Here is a 13,209-nt window from a genome sequence, read left to right as displayed (position 1 = left end):
AAGCTCTGTTTTCTATGTAGATGTTACCCTCATGTCCATTTTAAGGACCTTCTATTATCCCATCTCAGAAACATGCAACAGGTCTTATTCAACCTCTGTAAATCTAGTGATCTAGGTTTTTCTGAAAGGATATAGTGCACCTTTGGTGGAAAACCTAAATATGGTTAAATATGGTAAAGAAGCAATTGAGTAGAGGTTAGGGAAAGAACAAAGGAATATGACATCAGTGGATTTTCTCACCCACTTCCAAAAGTCTCAGAGGAGGACCACTCACCCCCTCTTGCCTGTTTGTCCTCAATAGCTCAGCTGATTTGCAAATTTTTTCATTTATAAAAATGTTATCACAGAATTGTATGGGTCAACAAATTTGGAGGCTCCTATATTCCAAAGCACACATATGACATCTCGATTTTATCTCAAAATTTATATAATACTAAATTTTGTGTGATGGGCAGATGTCCCCAAAAGTGTCAGTGCTGAATTTTTGTTAATTAATATTAAAACAGAGTATTTTTTATGTGCCAGTGACAATGAAAAGTTGGTGAGACATTGCTGTCAATAAGATACGGTCCTGGCAATCAAGACTATGACTGACTAGTAGAGAAAGACAGATAATAAAATAATTATACTGCAGTGAGATAGACACTACAGTGGAAACAGGACCAGGGATCTATCGGCGTGATTGCAGATAATTTGCTATATGATTAGATGCTTAGATTGGGACCCAAAGGTTGAAAACGTTACTCAGAGGACAAAAAAGCTGACCAAAGAACAACTTGTAGAAATATAGCTGGGAAAGAACATGAAAGCACAGGAAAGTCTGGAACTTGTCATTGAGGGGTAGAGGAGAGAGGGAGCAGTGAGACTGAAGTGCAGGTAGGTGACAAATCACTTAGGCTTTGAAAGTCAACTTAATGTTTCAACTTTTCTTGGTAACCAAAAGGAGATATTAAAGGACTTTAAATAGGTGAATGGCTTGATATAATTTAATTTTTTGAAAAAAAAACACTAATAAATTGATGAGAGGAAGAAAAGATTAGAGGCAGGGAGATCAGTAGATGGTGGCAATGAAAAGATAAATAATAATTTAAAAGAATATTCAAGAAGACATGTAGAAAGAACTTAGTCTTGAACACGAAGCATAAGAGACAAAAGGAATAAAACTTAGTTCTCTTCTTAATTAAGTGTATTGTCAGACGGTGCATCCACTTCTGAGATAAAAATCTTAGTCAAAGCTGGCGCTGCAGCTCAATAGGCTAATCCTCCACCTGCAGCACTGGCACACTGGGTTCTAGTCCCAGTCGGGGCACTGGATTCTGGCCCGGTTGCCCCTTTTCCAGGCCAGCTCTCTGCTATGGCCCGGGAGTGCAGTGGAGGATAGCCCAAGTACTTGGGCCCTGCACCCCATGGGAGACCAGGAGAAGCACCTGGCTCCTGTCTTTGGATCAGCACGGTGCGCGGGCCGCAGCGCGCCGGCCGTGGCGGCCATTGGAGGGTGAACCAACGGCAAAGGAAGACCTTCCTCTCTGTCTCTCTATCTCACTGTCCACTCTGCCTGAAAAAAAAATCTTAGTCAAAAGTCCTAATGTGGATGGAAAGTTGAGTACAGCTTCGAGGTGACCAATAGGTAAATCTACAACTCTGGCTATGTATATAGAGGAACTCAAGTTCTGAGATCATTTAGGTGGGTTTTGGATACAAAAGATTTAGAGGCCTGTGCAGTATGGCACCTAGGGGGAAAGTGAGAGGGAGACAGACATTGAGAGAACCAGGAGAAAGGGGAGTAAATGGCGTCCACAGATTATAGTACCTGCAGCCAAGCTGCAGCCCAGCAGGGCTACAGTGCTTACACTGCCCAGTCCACTCAAGAATATGCACAGACCAGCCAGGCACATGGGCAACAAAGCTATGAAATCTATGGACAGCCCACTGATGTCAGCTATAGCCAGGCTCAGACCACTGAGACCTATGGGCAGATGGCCTATGCAACTTCTTACAGACAGCCTCCCACTGGTTATACTACTCCAACTGCCCCCCAAGCATACAGCCAGTCTGTCCTGTGCTTACGATACTACCACTGCTACAGTCACCACCATCCAGGCCTGCTATGCAGCCCAGTCTGCATATGGCACTCAGCCCGCTTACCCAGCCTATGAGCAGCAACCCACATACACTGCACCTGCAAGACCACAGGATTGTAACAAGCCAGCAGAGACTAGTCAATCCCAAACTACTAGCACTGGGGGTTACAACCAGCCCAGCCTAGGATATGGACAGAGTAACTACAACTATCCCCAGGTACCTGGGAGCTACCCCATGCAGCCAGTCACCGTACCACCATCCTATCCTTCTACCAGCTACTCCTCTTCCCAGCCAACTAGTTACAATCAGAGCAGTTACTCTCAGCAGAACACCTACAGGCAGCCGAACAGCTATAGACAGCAGAGTAGCTATGGTCAACAAAGCAGCTATGGGCAGCAGCCTCCCACTAGTTACCCCCCCCCCCCAAACTGGATCCTACAGCCAGGCTCCAAATCAATATAGCCAACAAAGCAGCAGCTATGGGCAGCAGGGTTCATTCTGACAGGACCACCCCAGTAGCATGGGTGTTTATGGGCAGGAGTCTGGAGGATTTTCTGGACCAGGAGAGAACCGGAGCATGAGTGGCCCTGATAACTGGGGCATGTGAAGAGGGGGATTTGATCGTGGAGGCATGAGCAAAGGTGGGTGGGGAGGAGGACGCGGTGGAATGGGCAGTGCTGGAGAGCAAGGTGGCTTCAATAAGCCTGGTGGACCCATGGATGAAGAACCAGATCTTGATCTAGGCCCACCTGTAGATCTGGTTGAAGACTCTGACAACAGTGTGATTTATGTGCAAGGATTAAATGATAATGTGACTGTGGATGATCTAGCAGACTTCTTAAGGCAGTGTGGGGCTGTTAAGATGAACAAGATAACTGGGCAACCCATGATCCACGTATACCTGGACAAGGAGACAGAAAAGCCCAAACGTGATGCCACAGTGTCCTATGAAGACCCCCCAACCACCAAGGCTGCTGTGGAATGGTTTGATGGGAAGATTTTCAAGGGAGCAAACTGAAAGTGTCTCTGGCACAGAAGAAGCCTCCAATGAGCAGCATGTGGGGTGGTGTGCTGCCCCAGGAGGGCCGAGGGATGCCACCGCTCTCTGTGGAGGTCCAAGTGGCCCTGGAGGTCCTGGTGGACCCATGGGTCGCATGGGAGGTCATGGAGGAGAATGAGGCGGCTTCCCCCCGGGAGGGCCAGGGGTTCCCAAGGGAACCTTTCTAGAGGAGGGAACGTCCAGCACCGAGCTGGAGACTGGCAGTGGCCCAACCTGGGCTATGAAACCAGAACTTTGCCTGGAGAACAAAACACAACCAGTGTAAGGCGCCAAAGCCCGAGGGATTCCTGCTACCACCCTTCCTACCCCCGGATGGAGATCATGGCAGAGGCAGCCGTGGTGGCATGAGGGGTAGAAAAGGTGGCCTCGTGGACCATGGTGCGCCTGGTGGAATGTTCAGAGTGGGCTGTGGTGGAGACAGAGGTGGCTTCCATGGTGGCTGGGGCATGGACCGAGGTGGCTTTGGTGGAGGAAGATGAGTTGGCCCAGGGGGTCCACCCAGACCTTTGATGGTACAGATGCGAGGAAGAAGAGGTGGCCATGGAGGACCTGGAAAAATGGATAAAGGTGAGCACCGCCAGGAGCATAGAGACTGGCCCTACTAGACACCGATGCCCACAGAGCTGCACTGACTACCAGATTTATTCTTTAAACCAGAAATGTTTTAAATTTATAATTCCATATTTATGAGTCCTCCAAGATGGCTGAATAGGAAGGGAACACACTGATAGTCCAGGAAAAGACAGTGTAATAAAAGTGGAGATACTGCAGTTTCAGGGAAGAGTTAGGGAAAAAACTGCAGAGGAAACGCTTTTGGAACAAGTAGGACATGGTGGACCTACGTGGAGGTCCACGTAGGTGCCCATGGCTCAGGACCCCAGCAGCTGAGTCTATGTACCGGTGCTGGAAAGAGAGGTGAGGCAAAACCTCAGTAGCCCAAGACACTGGCGGGGAAGTGGCAGGTAGAGCCTAGAGGGAACGAGGCTTGAAGCCCGGTGGGGGAAAATTCACCAGGCTAATTAGAGGAGAGAAAAATAAATAAATAAAAGAGACTGGTATGGACACAATTCTCTCTCTCCACTCACCTTACAAAGGTGAGCAAGACAAAGAGCAGGCACCATTTTGACATACGTAAAAGCTACACAACCTCAGGGCTGTGCCTGCCCTCAGCCAAGCAGAAAAACCTGACTCTGGTGAGCAGATATAACAGGAAGTTAAGACCTAGTGAATGTGTGGAGCTTATTTACTCAGACTGTGAAAAAAAAAAAAAAACTGAGGGTGTGTGAGAGAACTCACGGAGTGCCTGAGACGTGAGTACTCTCAGGAGATGCCACAAACTCGGAAACTTTGGCAACCCGGTGGGAGACTAAAGGGGAATCTGAGCTTACACTGAGGACTGCACAAATCCTTTGTGTGGTCCTTGGGACAGAGCAGACGAATATTATACCCACAGGGGCCAGAGCTCAGACACTGACTGACTTAAATTTTGCTCAGCTGTGTTGAATTACTTCCCTTCTGAATAAAAAAAAAAAAAAAAAAAAAAAAAAACAGAGAGAGAGAGGAGATTTACTATGCCTAACCTGGTTGTGTCATCTTTGGCACACCCTTACCCCTGAAGAACTGGACAGAGCTCTCTGGCCACACCCATCACAAGCCTCTAAGGATTCATCAAAAGCAGACAGTCTACTTAATCTAGAGTCATAGTATAACGAGAAAAGCCACCAAAGAAGAAATCAAAGAATATCTCCACAATGCCAAGCAACAAACGCAGAAATCGAGGAAACAAGAACAAGGAAGACATTATAACGCCCCCAAATGAACAAGACACTCCAATTCAAGATTATGAAGATGATGAGATAGAGGAAATGCAAGATATGGATTTCAAAAAATTTATAAGAACATTTAGAAGTTCTCAAAAACAAATTCTTGAACTACAGAAATCCTTATTGGACAGGGTAGGAAATCTCTCTGGCGAAAATTAAATCTTAAGGAGGAATCAAAATGAAATGAAGAAATTAGTAGAACAGGAAAGTGTGATAGTGAAGAGAAATCAAAATGAAATGAAGAATTCAATAGATCAAATGACCAATGCATTTGAGAGCCTTAAAACAGAGTCAGTGAAGCAGAAGAGAGAATGTTGGACTTAGAAGACAGAGCACAGGAAAGTATACCGTCAACCAAAGAAAAGAAGAGGAAATTAGAAATCTAAAAATTATTGTTGGGAATCTACAGGATACTATTAAAAAAACCCAACATTCAGGTTCTAGGAGTTCCTGAAGGCATGGAGAGAAAGGATTAGAAGGCCCTTTTAGTGAGATACTAGCAGAAAATTTCCCAGGTTTGGAGAAGGACAGAGAAATCCTAGTACAGGAAGCTCTTAGAACCCCTAATAAACATGACCAAAAGAGATCCTCACCACAACACGTTGTAATCAAACTCACCACAATGAAACATAAAGAAAAGATTCTAAAACGTGCAAGAGAGAAACATCAGATTACTCTCAGAGGATCTCCAATCAGACTCACAGCTGACTTCTCATCAGAAACCCCACAGGCTATGAGGGAATGGCTAGACATAGCCCAGGTACTAAGATAGAAAAACTGCCAGCCCATAATATTATATATATCCTGCAAAGCTCTCATTTGTGAATGAAGGTGAAATAAAGACCTTTCATAGCAAACAGAAATTGAAAGAATTTGTTGCCACTTGCCAAGCCCTTCAAAAGATGCTTAAAGATGTGTTATACACAGAAACACAGAAACATGGCCATCAATATGAAAGAAGGTAAAGGAAAAAAACCTCCCAGTAAAAGATCACATGAAGTTCAAAGCATATATTAGAAATGGCTTTGGGAAAATGGCAGGGCAGTTACTGCTTATTAATAGTCACGTTGAATGTTAATGGCCCCAATTCTCCAGTTAAAAGACACAGACTGGCTGAATGGATTAAGCAACAAAACCCATCTATTTGCTGCTTTCAAGTAACACATCTTTCCAACAAAGATGCCTGCCAACTGAAAGTGAAAGGCTGGAAAAAGATAAACCATGCCAACAGAAATGAAAAAAGAGCGGGCGCAGCCATCTTAATATCAGACAAAATAAACTTCAACACAAAAATTGTTAGGAGAGACAAAGAGGGGCACTATATGATGATTAAGGGATCAATTCAACAGGAAGATGTAACTATTATAAATGTATATGCACCTAATTACAGGGTACCAGGTTATTTAAAAGATATGTTAAGAGACTTAAAGGGAGACTTAGAATCCAGTACAAAAGTACTGGAGGACTTCAATACTCCACTCTCAGAAATAGACAGATCAACTGGCAGAAGATCAACAAGGAAACAGCAGATTTAATCGACACTATAGTCCAAATGGATGTAACAGATATATACAGAACTTTTCATCCTACACATAAAGCATTTACATTCTTCTCAGCAGTGCATGAAACATACTCTAGGATTGACCACATACTAGGCCATAAAGCAAGTCTCAGCAAATTCAAAAGAATTAGAATCATACCATGCAGCTTCTCAGACCATAAAGGAATGAAGTTGGAAATTAGCAACTCAGGAATCCCTAGAACATATGCAAACACATGTAGATTGAACAACATGCTCCTGAATGAACACTGGGTCACAGAAGAAATCAAAAGAGGAATCAAAAAATTTCTGTAAGTAAATGAAGATAACAGCACAACATATCTAAACTTATGGGATACAGCCAAAGCAGTGTTAAGAGGCAAGTTTATAGCAATAGGTGCCTACATCAAGAAATTGGAAAGGCACCAAATAGATGAGCCTTCAATGCATCTCAAGGATCTAGAAACACTGCAGCAAACCAGACCCAAATCTAGTAGGAGAAGAGAAATAATTAAAATCAGGGAAGAAATCAACAGGATTGAATAAAAAAAAAAATTACAAAAAATCAGCCAAACGAGGAGCTGGTTTTTTGAAAAAATAAACAAAATTGACACACCATTGGCCCAACTAACTAAAAAAGGAAGAGAAAAGACCCAAATCAATAAAATCAGAGATGAAAAAGGGAATGTAACAACAGACACCACAGAAATCAAAAGAATCATCAGAAATTACTACAAGGACTTGTATGCCAGCAAACAGGGAAATCCATCAGAAATGGATAGATTCTTGGACACATGCAACCTACCTAAATTGAAGCATGTAGCCATAGAAAACCTAAATAGACCCATAACTGAAACAGAAATTGAAACCGTAATAAAGGTCCTCCCAACAAAGAAAAGCCCAGGACCAATGGATTCACTGCTGAATTCTACCAGACATTTAAAGAAGAACTAACTCCAATTCTTCCCAAACTATTCAGAACAATCGAAAAAGAGGTAATCCTACCAAATTCTTTCTATGAAACCAGCAACACCTTAATCCCTAAGCCAGAGAAAGATGCAGCACTGAAAGAAAATTACAGACCAATATCCCTGATGAACATAGATGCAAAAATCCTCAATAAAATTCTCGCCTATAGAATAAAACTACACATCAGAAAAATCATCCACCCAGACCAAGTGGGATTTATCCCTGGTATGCAGGGATGGTTCAGTGTTTGCAAATCAATCAATGTGATACACCACATTAACAAACTGCAGAAGAAAAACCATATGATTATCTCAGTAGATGCAGAGAAAGCATCTGATAAAAAACAATAACCTTTCATGATGAAAACTCTGAGCAAATTGGGTATAGAAGGAATATTCCTCAATACAATCAAAGCAATTTATGAAAAACCCATGGCCAGCATCCTATTGAATGGGGAAAAGTTGGAAGCATTTCCACTGAGATCTGGTACCAGACATGGATGACCACTCTCACCAATGCTATTCAATATAGTTCTGGAAGTTTTAGCCAGAGCCATTAGACAAAAAAGAGAAATTAAAGGGATACAAATTGGGAAGGAAGAAGTCAAACTATCCCTCTTTGAAGATATATAATTCTTTATTTAGGGGATTCAAAGATCTCTACTAAGAGACTACTGGAACGCATTGAAGAGATTGGCAAAGTAGCAGGATATAAAATCAATGCACAAAAATCAACAGCCTTTGTATACACAAGCAATGCCACAGCTGAGAAAGAACTGCCAAGATCAATCCCATTCACAGTAGCCACAAAAACAATCAAATACCTTGGAATAAACTTAACCTAGTACGTTAAAGATCTCTATAAGAGAACTACAAAATCTTAAAGAAAGAAACAGAAGAGGATACCAAAAAATGCAAAAATCTTCCATGCTCATGGATTGGAAGAATCAATATCATCAAAATGCCCATTCTCCCAAAAGCAATTTATAGATTCAATACAATACCAATCAAAATACCAAAGACATTCTTCTCAGATCTGGAAAAAATGATGCTGAAATTCATATGGAGACACAGGAGACCTTGAATAGCTAAAGCAATCTTGGACAATAAAAACAAAGCTGGAGGCATCACAATACAAGATTTCAGGACACCTACAGCGCAGTGGTAATCAAAACAGCATGTTACTGGTACAGAAACAAATGGATAGGCCAATGGAACAGAATAGAAACACCAGACATCAATCCAAACATCTACAGCCAACTTATATTTGATCAAGGATCTAAAACCAATTCCTGGCATAAGGACAGTCTATTCAACAAATGGTGCTGGGAAAACTGGATTTCCACATGCAGAAGCATGAACAAAGGCCCCTACCTTTCACCTTACACAAAAATCCATTCAGCATCGATTAAAGATTTAAATCTAAGACCTGACACCATCAAATTATTAGAGAATATGGGAGAAACCCTGCAAGATATAGGCACAGGCAAAGACTTCTTGGAAAAGGCCCCAGAGGCACAGGCAGTCAAAGCCAAAATTAACATTTGGGATTGCACCAAATTGAGAAGTTTCTGTACTGCAAAAGAAACAGTCAAGAAAGTGAAGAGACAACCGACAGAATGGGAAAAAATATTTGCAAACTATGCAACAGATAAAGGATTAATAACCAGAATCTACAAATGGATCAGGAAACTGAAACAACAAAACAAACAACCCACTTAATGATTGGCCAATGACCTCAATAGACGTTTTTCAAAAGAGGAAATCCAAATGGCCAACAGGCACATGAAAAAATATTCAAGGTCACTAGCAATCAGGGAAATGCAGATCAAAACCACAATGAGGTTTCACCTCACCCCGGTGAGAATGGCTCACATTCAGAAATCTACCAACAACAGATGCTGGCGAGGATGTGGGGAAAAAGGGACACTAACCCATTGTTGGTGGGAATGCAAACTGGTTAAGCCACTATGGAAGTCAGTGTGGAGATTTCTCAGAAACCTGAAGATAACCCTACCGTTCGACCCAGCCATCCCACTCCTTGGAATTTACCCAAAGTAAATTAAATTGGCAAATAAAAGAGCTGTCTGCAACTCAATGTTTATCGCAGCTCAATTCACAATAGCTAAGACCTGGAACCAACCCAAATGCCCCTCAACAGTAGACTGGATAAAGAAATTATGGGACATGTACTCTATAGAATACTATACAGCAGTAAAAAACCAATGAATTCCGGTCATTTGCAACAAAATGGAGGAATCTAGAAAACATCATACTGAGTGAAATAAGCCAGTCCCAAAGGGACAAATATCATATGTTCTCCCTGATGGGTGACAACTAACTAAGCACCAAAAAGGAAGCCTGTTGAAGTGAAGTAACACTATGAGAAACAGTGACTTGATCAGCCCTTGTCCTACTGTCAAGGAACAACTTACTACTTTATTCCTTTTAGTACTTTTTTGTTCTCTTAATACCATTGGTTGAACTCTTTAATTAACACACAATTGTTCTTAGGTGTTTAAATTTAACTGAAAAGTGATCCCTGTTAAATGTAAGAGTGGGAATAAGAGAAGGAGGAGATTACAGTTTGGGACATGCTCAATCGGAGTTGCCCCAAATGGGAGAGTTAGAAATGTGCCAGGGTATTCTAATTCAATCCCATCATGGTGGCATGCACCAATGCCATCCCACTAGTCAAAAGTGATCAGTTTCAGTTCATAATTGACCATAATAATAGTATTAAGAGTCAAAGGGATCATATAAACAAGACTAGTGTCTGCTAATACTAACTGATAGAATTAAAAAGAAGAGAGCAATGCAACATGGGAAGGGGGATACACAGCAGACTCATAGAATGCCAGATGTGCTAAACAGCACTCTGGCCTCAGAATCAGCCTTTAAGGCATTCAGATCTGGCTGAATTTTCCATGAGAGTATTTCAGGCATGGAAAGCCAAGACACTCTGGAAAAAAAAAAGAAGACCTAAATGAAAGATCTCTGCAAGTGAGATCCCAGTGGAAAGAACGGGCCATCAAAAAGGAGGTATGTTTCTCTGAAGGGAGGAGAGAACTTCCACTTTGACTATGACCTTGTCTAAATAAGATTGGAGGTGGCGAACTCAAGAGGCTTCCATAGCCTTGGAAATTCATGACAAGAGCCTAGGGTGATTACTGACTCCATAAACAAGAGTGCCAATTGTTAAATCAACAACAGGAGTCACTGTGAACTTACTCCTTATGTAGGATCTCTGCTCTTAATGTGTTGTACAATGTAAATTAATGGTATTACTAGTACTGAAACAGTATTTTACACTTTGTGTTTCTGTGTGGGTGCAAACTGTTGAAATCTTTTTTTTTAATATATACTAAATTGATCTTCTGTATATAAAGATAATTGAAAATGAATCTTGATGCGAATGGGATGGGGAGGGAGCGGGAGATGGGAGGGTTGCAGGTGGGAGGAAAGTTATGGGGGGAATAAGGCACTGTAATCCAAAAGCTGTACTTTGGAGATTTATATTTATTAAATAAATGTTTAAAAATAATTCTATATTTATAATGTTGGCCACAACATTTTGATTATTCCTTGTCTGTACTTTAGTATTTTTCAGCATTTGTGAAGAAACATTAAACAAGTTAAACGGTAGTGTGCTGAGTTTTCTTTTTCCTTCTTTTAATGATGGTTGTTTAAGACTTAACAATCGGAACGCCTTGTGAACATGCTCAGTATCATTGTGGAGAACCAAAGAGTTTGAGTTGTAACAGTGTTCATGGTTGTGATTTTTTTAAAATAAAATTCTGAATGTTTATAAACAGTAACAAAAATATTTAGAACAGACTGCATTTTAGAAAAAATAAAATGTCATTGTCCCTGTTCCATCCACAGAAATTCCAGTTCGACAGGTTTGTGACACAACTAATATTTTCCTCTAAGAACTCACCTGTAATCTTGCATTCTCTAGGTCAGTGATTTCAAAACTTCAGTATGAATCAGTGTTCATGTATAAAAACACATTTTTTTTGTATATTTATCTTGTATTTAATTTTACTTCTATCAATATTATATGGACACTAAAATAAAATAACATGTACTGGGTATCTTGAACAATTAGAATTTATTTTATCAAAATGTTGAAGGCTGGATACCCAGGAACAAGATGTTTATGGAGTGGGTTTCTCCTGAGGCCTCTGTTGTTAGCTTGCTGATGACTGCCATCCCATTGTTAACATATGTGGTGTTTTCTCTGTAAATGTGCATCTTAAGGTCTCACTGTGTGTCCTAATCTCCTCTTAATTTATAAGAGGCTACTTTATAAGGACACCATTCATACTGGATTGGAGTATACCTAAACAACCACATTTTAACTCAATTACCTCTTTAAAAGTTGTATCTACTGTTACGGTCACATCATGGGTAATGGATGTTAACACTTCAACATAGGAACTTTGAGGGAACACAATTCAATCTATAACATCACTGAAGTTGTTAATTAGTTCCAATGGCATTTTATTAATTCCTTAATATTTTGTGTATACAAGATCTTATAATCTGTGAATGAAAATAGCTTAATTCTTCTTTTCTTGTATGGATGTCTTATGTATTAATTAAGTTATTTATTTTTATTGTCCTGGTTAGAATTTCCAGAATAATGTTGAACAGAAGTGCTATGAATGGAAGCATCCAGTGTTTTACTCTCAAGGATAATGTTAGCTGTGGACTTTCCATGAAAGTTAAACCACATAGCTTTCACATCTTTTTCAAGTTTGGGAATTTTTCTTGTTCAATTTGTGACTTTGACATGAAAGGGCATTGCTTTTTGTCAAATGTTTTTTTCTGTCTCTTTTAGAATCATTGAGTTGGTTTTTTGGCCCTTTATTGATTTAATGTAGTACATTGATTGATTTCCATATGTTAAAATAAACTCACGTTCTTGGGATAAGACTCACTTGGCCATGGTGTATAATCCTTTCTGTATATATTGTATTTGGCATGCTAATGTTTTATTAAAGGTTCCTCAGTCTATGTTCATAAAAAATATTTATCATCAATGTTTTTCTTTCTTCAAGATAATTTTTTCAGCTGACACCACAGCTCACTAGGCTAATCCTCTGCCTGTGGCGCCAGTACCCCAGGTTCTAGTCCCGGTTGGGGCGCTGGGTTCTGTCCTGGTTGCTCCTCTTCTAGTCCAGCTCTCTGCTGTGGCCCGGGAAGACAGTGGAGGATGGCCCAAGTGCTTGGGCCCTGCACCTGCATGGGAGACCAGGAGGAAACACCTGGCTCCTGGCTTCGAATTGGTGGTGCAGCATGCCGGCCGAAGTGGCCATTTGGGGGGTGAACAATCGGAAGGAAGACCTTTCTCTCTGTCTCTCTCTCTCTCACTGTCTAACTCTGCCTGTCAAAAAAAATTTTTTTTCATTTGAAATTCTGAACAACAGAGAGAGACAGAGAGATCATCCATCCACTGCTTCACTCCTCAGTGGATGCAACAGCTAGAGCTGGGATTGGCTGAAATCAGGAACCAGGAAATCCACTAGGGCCTTCCATGTGTGTGGCAGGGGCTCAGCTAATTGAACCATCTTCTACAGCCTTCCCAGGCATATTAGTAAGGAACTGAATTGGAAGCAGTGCCTATGGGACTCAAATCAGCACTCTGATATGGGAGGCTAGCAGTGCAAGTGTCAGCTTAACCCACACGACACAACACTGGCTCCAAGGTCTTTGTTTTGTTTTGTGATG

At 41.2% G+C, this 13,209-nt stretch overlaps 1 protein-coding gene and 1 pseudogene across 2 annotated transcripts in view; one reads left to right on the top strand and one right to left on the bottom strand.

Moving 5' to 3' along the window:
- LOC100348562 (TRPM8 channel-associated factor 1) overlaps window positions 1-13,209 on the bottom strand; it is a 201,353-nt gene that overhangs the window by 92,948 nt on the left and 95,196 nt on the right. The window lies entirely within an intron of this gene.
- LOC100358089 (RNA-binding protein EWS pseudogene) lies at window positions 1,527-3,836 on the top strand (annotated as a pseudogene).

Source organism: Oryctolagus cuniculus, chromosome 3, assembly GCF_964237555.1.
Source record: "Oryctolagus cuniculus chromosome 3, mOryCun1.1, whole genome shotgun sequence".
NCBI lineage: Eukaryota > Metazoa > Chordata > Mammalia > Lagomorpha > Leporidae > Oryctolagus > Oryctolagus cuniculus.
The sequence above is the reverse complement of the archived record's forward strand: the minus strand, read 5'-3'. Positions and strand labels throughout refer to the sequence as shown.